This window comes from Alosa alosa, chromosome 8 (assembly GCF_017589495.1).
Source record: "Alosa alosa isolate M-15738 ecotype Scorff River chromosome 8, AALO_Geno_1.1, whole genome shotgun sequence".
Classification (NCBI taxonomy): domain Eukaryota; kingdom Metazoa; phylum Chordata; class Actinopteri; order Clupeiformes; family Clupeidae; genus Alosa; species Alosa alosa.
The window spans coordinates 18,776,417-18,789,880 of NC_063196.1; the positions used below are offsets into that span (position 1 = coordinate 18,776,417).

The 13,464-nt window shown below is 43.0% G+C and overlaps 1 pseudogene; it reads right to left on the bottom strand.

The window, feature by feature from the left end:
• Positions 1-13,464, bottom strand: part of LOC125299823 — a 147,731-nt pseudogene that overhangs the window by 133,129 nt on the left and 1,138 nt on the right.

Sequence of the window (13,464 nt, forward strand, 5' to 3'; positions counted from 1 at the left end):
CAAGAGCAGATATGCTTGTATGTGTGCACGTGTCATTGAGGGAGCGAGAGACAGAGAGAGAAACAGCAGACAAAAGAGTGATATAAATATGCATACAAATGTAGTACATTCACAATAAAGGCCATATACTAGAGCCTCAGTGCTTTGTTCTGTTATTAGAGTGCATGCTTTTACCTGTGCCTATATGTGTTGAGCATATCCAATAAGCAGAAATGAGAGGTATTGAGGCCTTGGGTTGTGTTTCAATACAATCACTGGGGTCTGCAGGGCACTCAAGGCTGCAGACTGTTGTGTTTCCTCTGTGCCATTTGCATGAGTAGTGCATTGTAATGAATTCATATCCAACACCCAGTGTGCACATACACAAAGTACCAGACCAAATCAACAAAGTACAAACGAACACTGTGTTAACGAGTGCAGTTTGCCTCTCTTTCTCTCTCTCACTCTCTCTTTCTCTCTCTCTCTCTCTGATGAAGGCCATCATCCAACAGTTGTCGTGAAGCAAAAAACAAAGACTAATTGCTAGTAGCTGGGGCAGAGCATAGTTAATTGGCCGTCCTAATGTCCATGTGCTATTAAATGATAAGAGGTGCTTGTGGAGAATGATATGAGAACCACAATGCAATGTGTCATGAGCTTCTCTGTCTGTCTGTGTCTGTGATTTGTGTGTGCACTTCTGTATATATGCCTATGTCTGTGTGAGGTGACTTGTCTGACAACATGCTGTTCCATGCTGACATCAGTTCAAAGTCCACAGGGACGGTTTCAGCTGCCTTGGAGTGTTAGATGTGCTATTTTCCCTGGTGTACCCTGTAAATCCACCCAAAGCTGCTTCAATCTCCGTGTAATGGATGTGGTGTACTCTTACACAAAGTGATGATGACTGTATAACTTAAGTGGCTCTCAAACAAATATTGAAAACAATTATGAACTGCCCTGCCAAATGTGTTTGCAGTAAATTCACTGGTCTACAGCATTAGTGCTATGTATTCTTTTTAGATTGTTATAGATATGCCACTAATTGCGCTTATTTGGCAAACAGTATGCACCTCCAAAGGAAACGTAGGGCGGTGATGGCATCATTGGATTATTACTTTACTTTCTATTGATAGCACAATGTTCTTTTAAACATCGGCAGAAGTCACCTCTAATTCTGCCAGTAAAAGCAGGAGGAACAACTTTGGGGAACGAAAAAAAAAAATGCTGCAGAGACTGACAAAACAGAGAGAGAGCAACAGAGAGAGAGAGAGAGAGAGAGAGAGAGAGCACAGAGAGAGAGAGAGAGAGAGAGAGAGAGAGAGAGAGAGAGAGAGAGAGAGAGAGAGAGAGAGAGAGAGAGAGCAGAGAGAGAGAGAGAGAGAGAGAGAGAGAGAGAGAGAGAGAGAGAGAGAGAGGAGTGCAGGAGATACTGGGGAGCTCACATTTAAATAAGTAGGAATTAATAGGCCAATGCTTTAGGTTAAATAATGACAAGGAAAAAACACATAAATAGGGGAGCAAAACTGCACAAAACAAGTGGTACAGCCTGTGGAGTGTAGCTGTCGCTCTTTTGATAAGAACTGAGAGAGATGGTGGTGGTGGGGGGAGGTTGTTGGTGGAGAGAGAAGCTCCGGCACACCTGATTATCACCATAGAGAAGCTCCAGCACACCTGATTATCACCATCACTCTCAACACTGCAGTCCCACAGAGCCTCCATCACTGTCACACTCACACCTGCATCCACATGCACAACACTCAGGAGAGAGAGATGGAGAGAGTGAGAGAGAGAGGGAGAGAGATACATCCATCTAGGTCTATAGATCAATAGATCTATAGATAGATAAATACAAGATAGAGGGAAGGAGAGAGAGAGAGAGAAAGAGAGAACAGTGACAGAGTGAAAGCTCTGATGAAACCCATCCTTTATCCTCCTCCACACAAACAGCAGAGCATCAAGCAGCAGCCTCCAGCAGCAACTCCCCTCAGGCTGCAGCACCCTACAGGCCAAGCTCCATCATACTACAGACCTCCTCCATCCTACAGACCTTCAGGCTGCACAACCCTACAGACCTCCTCCTCGCTACACACCCTCAGCTACAGGCCGAGCTCCAGTGTACTACAGACCTCCTCAGCACCACAGACCTTCTCCTCACTACACACCAGGGGCGTCGGACTGGGGGTAAAACCACTACTGATTAGTAGGGGAGAGAGGGCCCCTGAAATGCCTGGAATATATTTTATTTTACCTGGGTTGAGGAACATGGGGGCCCATCAGGACTGCCTATGCAGGGGCTACGCCCCTGCTACACAACCTCCGCTACAGGCCGAGCTCCAGCGTATTACAGACGTCTTCCGCACTACGCCCCTAAGGACCTGAGCCCCACCGCAACAGAACCTGTTGACACCAGTGGGAAATTCATGAATGCGCACCTCTGTGTCTGAATGCTCTAATGCTTTTCATGCTTGGACATTTGAGCCTGATTAAATGTGACCACATATGTACAAGTTTACAGTGTTGCGCTAGCCAGGTGTTGTGTGTGCACATTTGAATTTGCTCTGTTGATCTGTCTGGCCATCATCCCATTCAAGCCCATTTCCAAATCTCCAAATGCTCCCCAGGAACCAATCACAACTGTTTATCCAGCATGGGGTGGACTTCATATGATAACAGATAGAGGAGAATGGTTAGGAACACTGTTGAACTCAACCAATGGCTGCACTGATTGCATCAATTGAGCAAAAAACAGCATTTAAAGCCTTCATTTAGAAGAAAGATATACTTGCTGTACTTCCAAGGAGATTTCGTAAGACCTCAAAGTACCAATTTAAGCTTAATTTCACTGTCTATAACACCCCTGGAAATTGGAAGTGAAGTAAGGATCCCCAGACCAGTTCTCTTTGGAGAATCAGTCTGCTGTCAGCCAGACTAGTGTTGTGCATGAATGAGTTCTGAAGAATGCATTCATTGAACAAGCTCACTTTTCTATGAAGGGTGAACTTAACATAATGTATTTGCAACAGAGGAATGTGATTTTGAACTCATTCAGCTTTATGTGAGACTCTGAACAACTCTTTAGATCCAGATAAACCGTTTAAGAATGCCTCCCAAGCTGTGTATTGAGACACTCTATGCCTCTCTCCAAAGCCAAGGCTCTGTAGTACGCACCTGTGGCCTCATGCTTATAAAATAAATAGGTTAGAAACTATGTTCAGGTTAGTGTTGTAGTCAAAGTGAAACCACTACAATCAGTGTGTAATGCTGAATACTGCTATGCTAACCATCTTATTCACTGCTATTGGGCATTCGGGGCATGGGAATTCGGGCAGGCTAATTTCACTGTTGCCAGATTCCCTGTAGGGAGGATAGGGTTGTGGTGTGTGTGTGTGTGTGTGTGTGTGTGTGTGTGTGTGTGTGTGTGTGTGCGGGGGTGCTGTTACATCTCTCAACATTAGCAGAGGAGGTGAGATTAGCACTGCATGTTAATAACCATCTCTCAGCGCTAAAACCCTTTCAGTAGGAATCAATCACCAGAGACCGACGTGAGAAGGAACGATCTACTTGGATAAGATGATTAGAGATTAGAGACTACCTTTGACAGACATGGAGAAAGAGAGAGGGAGGCAGAGAGACAGACAGAAAGAGAGAGAGTGAGAACGAGAAAAAGAGAGAGAGAAACAGAGAGGGGGAGGAAGAGAGAGAAAATAAACATCTGGGGAAACTAGCACTGCTGCAGTGGTACCTAATAAGGACAATGAAAGGATTAGTGTCCTACATTCTGTCACTAAGCTAATCAAAAGGGAGGATTCTTATGAGTGACGATGGCAGAGAGATAGACAGAGGATAGAGAGAAAACGTTGGCTTTTGGCAATCAAAGGCAGAGAGACATGGCCAAGCTAGCTTTGGCTATAGCAACACATCTCACATCATGAAAGCCAAGACATTCTCTTTGTGAAAAGGCCTCTAAGTGGATCAGACTTCTTCCAAAGGGAATTGGAAGATGATAGGAGGAGGATAGTTAGTTGATTGGCTGGGTGGGGTGATTGGTTGTTGATTAGTCAGTCCCCTTCTTGGAATATTTTGAAATAAGGACTATCAATGAAGTGATTAATGCTTTTTATGGCTCTGTAATGTTCATTTTGGGGTCCCTGTTTTTAGGTTCCTGTGTGATTTTAATGAGTTCAGACATGTTATGTTGTGTTAAGACCTTTTTGCCTTAGTATCATTAAAATATCCTTGCCTTAGCATCATCAGTCTTTTTAAAGTTAAATGCAATTTGGTCCCCTGACATGTGTTGCTCCGCTGCTAACTCATGAAATAAAGAATAACAATCAATAACAAGACTATTATTCCAACAAGACTGATACCTCATTTTCCCTCTTTTATCTCAAACAAAGTCTATTCTGCACGAGTGACAGTTTTGCCATTAAGCCTGATATTTAAACATTCCACATGGTCATGTTCTTAGAAAATGTTAAGACCATAGATCTCCGGAGAGTACTTAGTGATGGATTGATCAGCTGTCTCTGTATCAGTGTCTGTGTCCCCTAGGGGGCTCTGCTCAAGCATGTCATTAGACTCAAACACGAGGAGCAGAGAAGCCCGACAACACGCCCCAAAACACTCCCATTTAAAGTACACTTTCTTGCCATCGGAGGGGGAAAAAAATGCATTTTTCATCAAAGACATTTGATAGAATTTCCAGAGTGAATTATAGTTGGATTCGGCGTAACTGTCTTCTTCTGCCAAGTTCAGAGAAACCCAGTGAGTGTGTGTGTGTGTGTGTGTGTGTGTGTGTGTGTGTGTGTGTGTGTGTGTGTGTGTGTGTGTGTGTTGAATAAAAATATGTAAGAATAAAAATATAAGCACTGGGTAAACGAAGCATAACACCACAACCATTAGCATGGTATACTGGAGCATCAATCTCCTGCCTCCCTCCCCGGACACACTCATAAATCCTATCTGGATGAGGGGGCCTTTTAACACAAGACAAATTAATCAGGAAATCAATGATTCCTCCTGACTCACCCAGTCTTCTTTACACTGTATTGAAAGAGTTACTACCAGGCAGAAAGGAGAACCACAAAACAAGCACTTTTTACAAGACATTTTAAAAGAATTTGTAACCATGTTGGACAACTCCAACTTTTGTTTTCCTCTGAAAATCTGTCCTATTTTTTCATCTTTTTTTTCTGCAGTTCAATAACAGGATTGGCCAGCCATGCATTTAACACTGACAGGTGAGAGTGGCCTGCACCTCTCCGACACTAAAGTAACGGGCATCCATCCAGTGTAATTTTCCCATGGCAATCTCGTAAATCCGCCCCGCAAGCGAAGCTATTTAGCATGAGATGAATTAATCAGAAGATCAATGATGCCTCCTGATCCTCAAAAGGCTTTCTACAGGGGCCCTATAAAGCCACATGGTCGGGAAGAGAATTAAATTGAGAGAGAAAATCTCTCGTGTTTGTGTATGGCGAATGGAAAAGCGGCGGTATAGCGTTGATTCTCATTTTCTATAGACATTATTGCTTTGATGTCCAAATCATCAGTGGTCTGGGAGCTCCCTCACACCCTCTCTTCCCTGTTACACAGCTCAGTGCAGTTATTACCCCACATCCTCTGGAGTGTCTATTGATCTGTTATGGAGAGGAGAGATGGCAGTCTTCTTCATTTAGGCTGAGTGATGGGAACGTTCTATCCCTATGTGGGGCCACCAAGAGTGGGTGAAATCAGACACGTCAAACAGGATGGATTAATGTCCAATTTAGCACTGCGCTGAAGTGTTCTGAAGACAGAGCATCAAAAATGGAAGGCATATAACACACACACACACACACACACACACACACACACACACACACACACACACACACACACACACACACACACACACACACACTCATATACTGCATTTTATTTCACTATATTTATTTATTTTATTTTGTTCTATTTTTATTTATATGTATGTGTGTATGTCCAGATTTATTGTATAATAAGTGCTTTGGGAATTGAATAACCTTGTCATGCAAATAAAGCATTTTGAATTGAATTTGAGAGAGAGAGAGAGAGAGAGAGAGAGAGAGAGAGAGAGTTATTGTCATGGCATTCTTGGTGTTCATCTTACAGGAGCGAGTCTGGGAAAACACCCACTGCACATTCCCTCCAGCCTCTGAGTGGATCTGACATCCTCTGAAATCAGCCAGTGTCTGGGTTCCAGTGTAGACACTCTCACACAAATGGATGTGGAGAGTGCATTGTGGGTTACCCTCGGGACCCAGGTAGATACTCATCTGGGCAGATCCTGGCACACCTGCTGTATCTTGAATCCATTCCTGGAGATGGAACTGCCAGTTAATGGAGGAGAGTCTCTCTATCTATCTATCTATCTATCTATCTATCTATTTGTCTCTTTCAAAATTCCTGCCATCATCTTTCCTCTTACCTTTCAACCTATTAATCTACCTCTTCCTTCTATGTCTTGTTTCTCTCTCTATTTCTCCTCTCTCTCCATTCCTATCAGCCCTCTCTCTCTTCCTCTCTCTCTCTCTCCATCTCTCTCTTTCTCTCTCTCTCTCGCTCTGATTTGGGGAGAACAGTTCTTTCTGCCCTGGAGGCAGAGGCCTGTTCTCTGAACGAGGGATTGCCCTGTTCCTGTTCCCAGTGTAAAGGCATTCAGTATGCAGTCAGCTGCTCGCTCCAAGCCTGTCTCTCACTGCGGAGGGGCAGAGAGGGGAGAGGACCACAACAGAGGCCTAGAGGCAGAGCAGCAGAACTGCCATGAGGCTACACAGCCACTGATACACAGGTCCTACAGGGACAAATGAGCGGTAAAAGAGAGGGTGGGGGCACATTTCCGGTCTCATGCACTGAGACTGTTTAAAGGAGAATGGATAATGGACGGCACGGGGTTCAGGTAGCAGGAAATTATGCACATTTAAGTGATCAAAAGGCGTCATTTTTCTGCTACTTGTATGGTTGATTATCCTGCCTACAGTATGTCTTAACTGCTGAACTAATATTAATTTACAGATATCATTTCCACATTTGAATTGTGAAAACTTGTTGAACTATCTTTTTTCTGCTTACACATCTTTTCTTCTTAAGTCTGTGCTTCCATCAGACCAGTAATTTGTGGTACACTATGCAAGACTTTCACCTTAATATACAGTAACCTTTACGAAGCCAATTTGATGGTTAACAAACTTGTAATAGTCGAATCGTTCACCTAGCATAGCTATACAACATAGATGTAGCGAATCGCTACCAAGAAAACCAGCCATGCCAAGCCAAGAACGGTGGCCCGACAAATCTCGCAAGAATCGTGAAACATTACCTTGTCAGTAGATATAGCTCTTTGGAGACAGTCTTTGCCTGTTGTTAATCCTTCACCTCCACAACAAAAGCATTTTGATTGTGTACAGGGGGGTTAAGTCATGAGAAGTTTGCTATTCATAACAGCAGAGTAAAATGTAAATATATCGCGACTCTAGAAGGAGCTCTACAGTCGCCAAAAATAAAACCTAAACCTGCATAGTAAATGAACAAATAACCCAGGCATTGCACAGGTATGTGTTTAAAGAAAATGTAACTACTTCATAAGTGCTATATGCTATACACAACAATTGGAATTTCAATTAGACCTTGGTATAAAAAAAATGAAAGGAGGTTATGGCTTATGGGAGGTTACAGTTTTGATTCTCAGTCATGGTCGATGACTTCAGTCAAAATTAAGTAAAGTGACTAGAGAATGTGAATATCTCCTTAAGCTTTTAGAAAGCCTATTAGCAAAAGGTTAAACCAAGTCAATTTCATATGATCTTAATCGACCATCGAGCCACCATACAATTAACCTTAAACTGAGTAGGAAGACCGAGCCCTTTTTATTATGAAACTCTGAACATTTTCTCCCAAACTGACAGCAAACTCAGAGGGCACCCAAACTGTCTAATCATCAGGTGATTAAGGAACACCAAAGTCGGGCTTGACCTTGAAAGTTGACACAAGAGGAAGTAATAAGTGCCTTGAGAAAGGCAAATTGATTTTCCCTCTCGCCTCGCTCATCCTTAATGCCAGGATGCTCAAAGGCTAACCATTCATCATTTTCTTAACATTCCACACTGTCTGAGCCGCAGAGTTAAAGAACATTTCCAAAAGTCCCTGTCAGCAGGTTGGTCAAGGTGTCATAGAATTAATTCAATCACACTTCACCGCACTTTCTTTACAGTTTTTTTCAGTCGCTAACAAGCGTTTGTCCAACCAGTTTCAAACTCTAAATACAATTAGCACAGCATCTGTCTTTTGTGGCCATACCATTCACACATTTCATGTTGTTAGCACATGATGTGCAATCAGTGAACACATTTCCACAATGCTTACATTTTGTTTTTGTAGTATTTACTAATGTTAACACACAACATTCCACAATAGCAAAAACAATATTCCAAACCTTAGATGCAGTATAAAAACCTCTGCTTCTGCAATGATATCAGTTCAAAAACAATATATCTCAGCCAATAATAAACAAATTAAATAATTGACACACAACTTATTTATGTTGGGTAAATTGGGCCAACCACAGCTGATTCCAGTCTGGCTTAGACTCAGTGGCAGGGGTTATTTTTTTCTATTACATTGACACTTATGTATGCAGTAAAAAGAGGAAACAGAAAAAGACAAACACTGTAAGCAATACTGTAAAACTTTTTCTGTTCTATCATACTGTAAACAGTATTTCAGAGAGAGAGAGAGAGAGGGAGTCTTCTGCACCACCCACATACACTTACACATTCCCTAAGATAGTTACAAAGAAGGCAAAGAATTTGGTGGTAAAATAATGCAGAACTAAAATGGAACTTCAATAGGTCTGTCTGGGTGCATTTGAGGTCACTGAGTAAGTCTATGTCTGTGTGTGTGTGTGTGTGTGTGTGTGTGTGTGTGTGTGTGTGTGTGTGTGTGTGTGTGTGTCTGTGTGTGTGTGTGTGTGTATGTGTGTGTGTGTGTGTGTGTGTGTGTGTGTCTATGTGTTTGTATGATTTCAAAGCAGAGGTAAAACCGAAAACAAATTCAAGTAAAACATGAACAAGTTACCCAAAGGTGAAACTGTCTGCATCACTGTGGTATGTTGTATAAAAGTTTTCATCTCATTTAGTTCAGAGTCTGTTCAGAGATGACCCTCTGGACTCGCCCTGGACTCAATTACAGCTCTATGTCAGCGTTCAGGTCAAACCCTCTCTGTATTCACCCTAACACTGATTCTGCACAGTAAGGTCAGAGTGTGTGTGCGTGTGTGTGTGTGTGTGTGTGTGACTGCTTACACGTGTGTGTGTGTATGTGGGTTTTGTGTGTGTTTGTATGTGTGTGTGCTAACATGTGCATGTGTGTGTTGGCTCCAACTATGAGAGTGTATGTGTATGTGTGTTTCAGGTCAAAAGAACACCAAACAATTAATAATGCATTAAATTTGCATCTCCCTCTCTCTCTCTTCTTATCCATTTATTCATCAATCTCCCTTTTTTCATTTTTCCATTCATCCATCTCTCTGGGTCTACATTCCTTTGCATTGTTTCTCTTCCATCTCTTATGAATGTCTCTCTCTCTCTCTCTCTCTCTCTCTCTCTCTCTCTCTCTCTCTCTCTCTCTCTCTCTCTTTTATTCATCGATCTACCCTTTTTCCTTTTTCGATTCCATTTCTGTAAAAAAAGTGGTCTGGAGTGAATTATTCAGCATATGTACTTACTTCACTTTCCTTCGACAATAACAGAATCCACTTCATCATCCAATGAGCCAAAACAACTGACCCGAGCAAGGCCCTTAAATCTAAACAAAACACACAAACACCACACAGCTATGGCAAAAAACAACAAGCAGCCTACTGTGGAGGAAATGCAACATGTGCTGTTCAGCTCTGCAATTCACCTTCTGCTCTCTCCAGACAAATTGACATAAGTTTATCAGAAAACCAATGAGCTGCCCTGGATGCCCCGATGGAGACATCAATTACGGCACAGAGCCTGGCAAGTGGTTCCCATCTGGCCTGAAAGGGGTGGTTGTGGAGTGTGTGTGTGTGTGTGTGCATGTGTGTGTGTGGAGGGGTGTGTGTGTGTGTGTGTGTGTGTGTGGAGGGTATGGGGGGGGACCTGCTGTAATTCGCTAATCAGAGACGAGCAGTGGTTAGGCGATCTATGTCATCTCACTGGTTGGAGATATCACTGTCGCCACGGGCTGTCAATTCTTGAGCTCCGCAATGAATTACCGCTTGGGAAAAGAGAGAGAGAGAGAGAGGGAGATGGCTGTTCTGACACGAATCCGCTAATGAGATGTAGGCTATTAGACGTGACAAAAGAGCTCTTTCAGCTTTCAGATGGAGCTCATGGGACACACCCCCAGAGTCTGATGGCCTGTCGTCAGGTCAGTGGAGCACCTGAGGCTTCTTCAGTAGAGCTGCCTGGTGCCTGAGAGTGACAGCATTTCCCTATTGCATTTCCATAAGGCTCGGTTCCTCGGTCTGGTCAAAGGGAAACTACTGTCAGGTGTTAGATTACACATACGTACATCATGCAAGCAGTCTGTGTGAGGATGAGAGGGGAGTTTTAGAGTATGACTGACATCTGCATTCTTTCAGTAAAGCACTGAGATCATTTGGGGTTTATGGTTGAGCTGATGCTGAGTTCAGGGGTTTCACTGGGCCACAAAGAAGGCAGCCAGCCTGATGAGACTGACAGCTGACAGTGGAGTTTAGTCCATCGGATCATAAGTGTAATGCATGTGCCGTGTGTGTGTGTGTGTGTGTGTGTGTGTGTGTGTGTGTCTGTATGTCTGTGTGCAGGAGGATGCCCAGTATGTTAACAGGAAAGGTAGGTGTGTAAGCACACACACACACAATCTGCAGAAGCCAGATTATTTTTTACTATTGTTTTCACTATCACCAGTCAGACACAGCCGCTAAGACAGAGCAGCCTTGGAGAGAGAGACGCCGGTGCAGCTCAGATGTCTTCTTAATTTTCTTTATCCTTTACTAAAAGGTGCAGAACATTATTAAATGTTTCGATGTAGTCACATCTTCATCAGAGTCCTTCGCTAATGAACTCTGATGACTCTGATGAAGATGTGATGAAGATGTGACTACATCGAAACGTTAGTCAAAGTTTAATAATGTTCTGCATTCTGTCTTGGCCTGGTTGCACTGGATTGTCGCCAAATGACAGAAGCGCGGAGAACCCTCCTTTGTCTACAGAGCAGCCTTGATTTGAAAGCCAAAGAAATCTTCCAGAGGCTGACTTGCCACATCCAGCAGCCTCTCTCTCTCAGCCAGGCTGCTGTAGGCCCTGAGCGAGGGCAGTCCAGAGAGGCGTCCAGATCCATTCAATCAGGAGCAACAGTGCAGTGAAAGACCCTTCCCTCTGCTCGGACAGAAGCCTCTCACTGTGTGATGTCGAGAGAGAGAGAGAGAGACAGAGAGAGAGAGAGAGAGAGTGAGGGAGAGAGAGAGAGAGAGAGAGAGAGAGGAAACTCCAGCTTTCTGTGCTGCTGGCAAAGGGCATTCATTCCCCAGGAATTGTAAAACTTTTACTTTGACACATTTTGTAATGCAAAGGGATTAACCCATTATGCTGTAAAATATTCCAGTTTGACAGAATGAGGCAAAGTGTCAATCAATTCCTCTCATTCTTCATGTGAATGTGCAGCAATCAGTCAGTTCCACATTATAGCTCTCCATTGTGCTCTCTCCATCTCTTTCCCTCTCTCTCTGACTTCTCTATCTCCCTCTCTCGCTCTTGAAATATTAGGCGATGTACAAAAATACTTCTGAAAGGCCACAGTGGATGCCGCTGAGACAAAACCCAATCAACCCCCGCCCCCCTTCTCCTCTCTGCTCCCCATATTCCCATTTATAGTTCTAGAAATTAATTGCTCTCATAAAGCAATTAAGAAAACTGCTATTTTTGCCCTTATAAGTGAACAAATATAGCATTGCAAAAGCCTACATCTACTCACAATACCTACATGTATGCTAGTACAAACACACGCATAAGAAAATACACACAAATGGTGCCATTGTAAATCTGTCTCAGAACAAGCAATCCATGATAAAGGAGTTGATGGCTCTTTGTGAGAGTTAAATTTATCCCCTTACAGCCTTGTATGATAACAGTTGTTCTTGCATGGATCCCTAGGCATTGCACCAAAGGGCACTTTATCTCAGTGCCTCTGTGGGCAGCTGGTCCACTGAAGGCCTACCTATTCATGCTTATTCACCTTATTCAGCCCCGCCCATTGTTTTAAATTCCACGTTGTCTTTAAACTTCCGGTCGGCTAGCTACGTCTAGTTAGCTTCATTGGGATAACACGGCAGAAGAGGATAGAGAGGCTAACTTACAGAACAGCCGCTCCAAAGTCAGTTTTTCTTAACTTCAGATAGGAAAGCTGTATAACAGAAATGTCTTAAGTCACCAAAATCCTAAATAAACGTTCCTAACTTTAGGATGACCCATAATATATGATGCCAGTCATCTCGATAGAGCTCTGCTATCTCAATGTATCGCAATGGATGTACTGCTCAATCGGAAGTTCGGAGACAATGTGGGCAAAGCTAGCGCCCCCATGTTTGCGTCCTGTGTGGTGTATAGACCCTTTCAAGAGAGTTCCATTATCAGCATCATAGTTGGCTTCCGTTTTAACATTCCATATGTTATCTTAATGCAGAGGAAGTAGATTGGGAACCAAATAGAATGTTCAAGCATTGTTTTTGTTTTTATTGTTGAAAGGGTCTATAAAAGGCAATGAAATAGTGGGCTACTACAGCATCGCCGGATTGTGTATAACACCATGAGTAAGCACTAAGCAGTGATAGTAAGTTGCTTTCAGCGTCAACAGTGGGAGCAAGGGAAACCACACACAGTACATACACACACATCGTGCGCACACACACACACACACACACACACACACACAAACATGGCACACAGGGTACATGCATGTCCACACACACACACACACACACACACAGCACATGCATGCCCACACACATACAGAGCTTTATAAAAGCTTGATTGTGATTGTGTTTCTTGCTTATCTTTGGTCAATGATGAAAAATAGTAATTATCACAAACACACCGCCTGCATAAGTATCTTCCACACTGTCAATTAAAAGTAAATTGTTGATTGTTTATCGCCCAATTTAAAGACACACAAACACAGAGTATGCAACATTTATGCAACTCTCACTCGCTCTTGAATTGTGATGTAACACTGTGTAAGCAAACACGAGGAAATGCTGACACAAGCAATTTTCCCGAAAGCATCTCGGGCATGTTGTGTCAACAAGGTGCGAGCTGTCCACATAGATTAAAAGAATATAACTAGGCAATCTAGCGTTTAAAAAGAAATGTATAATAATAGTTATATTTACTTATATTTGCTTAAGACGGGGGAAATGTTATTGAGCAACGGAGTATCATATCAGAGCACAGTGTCTGGTCTACG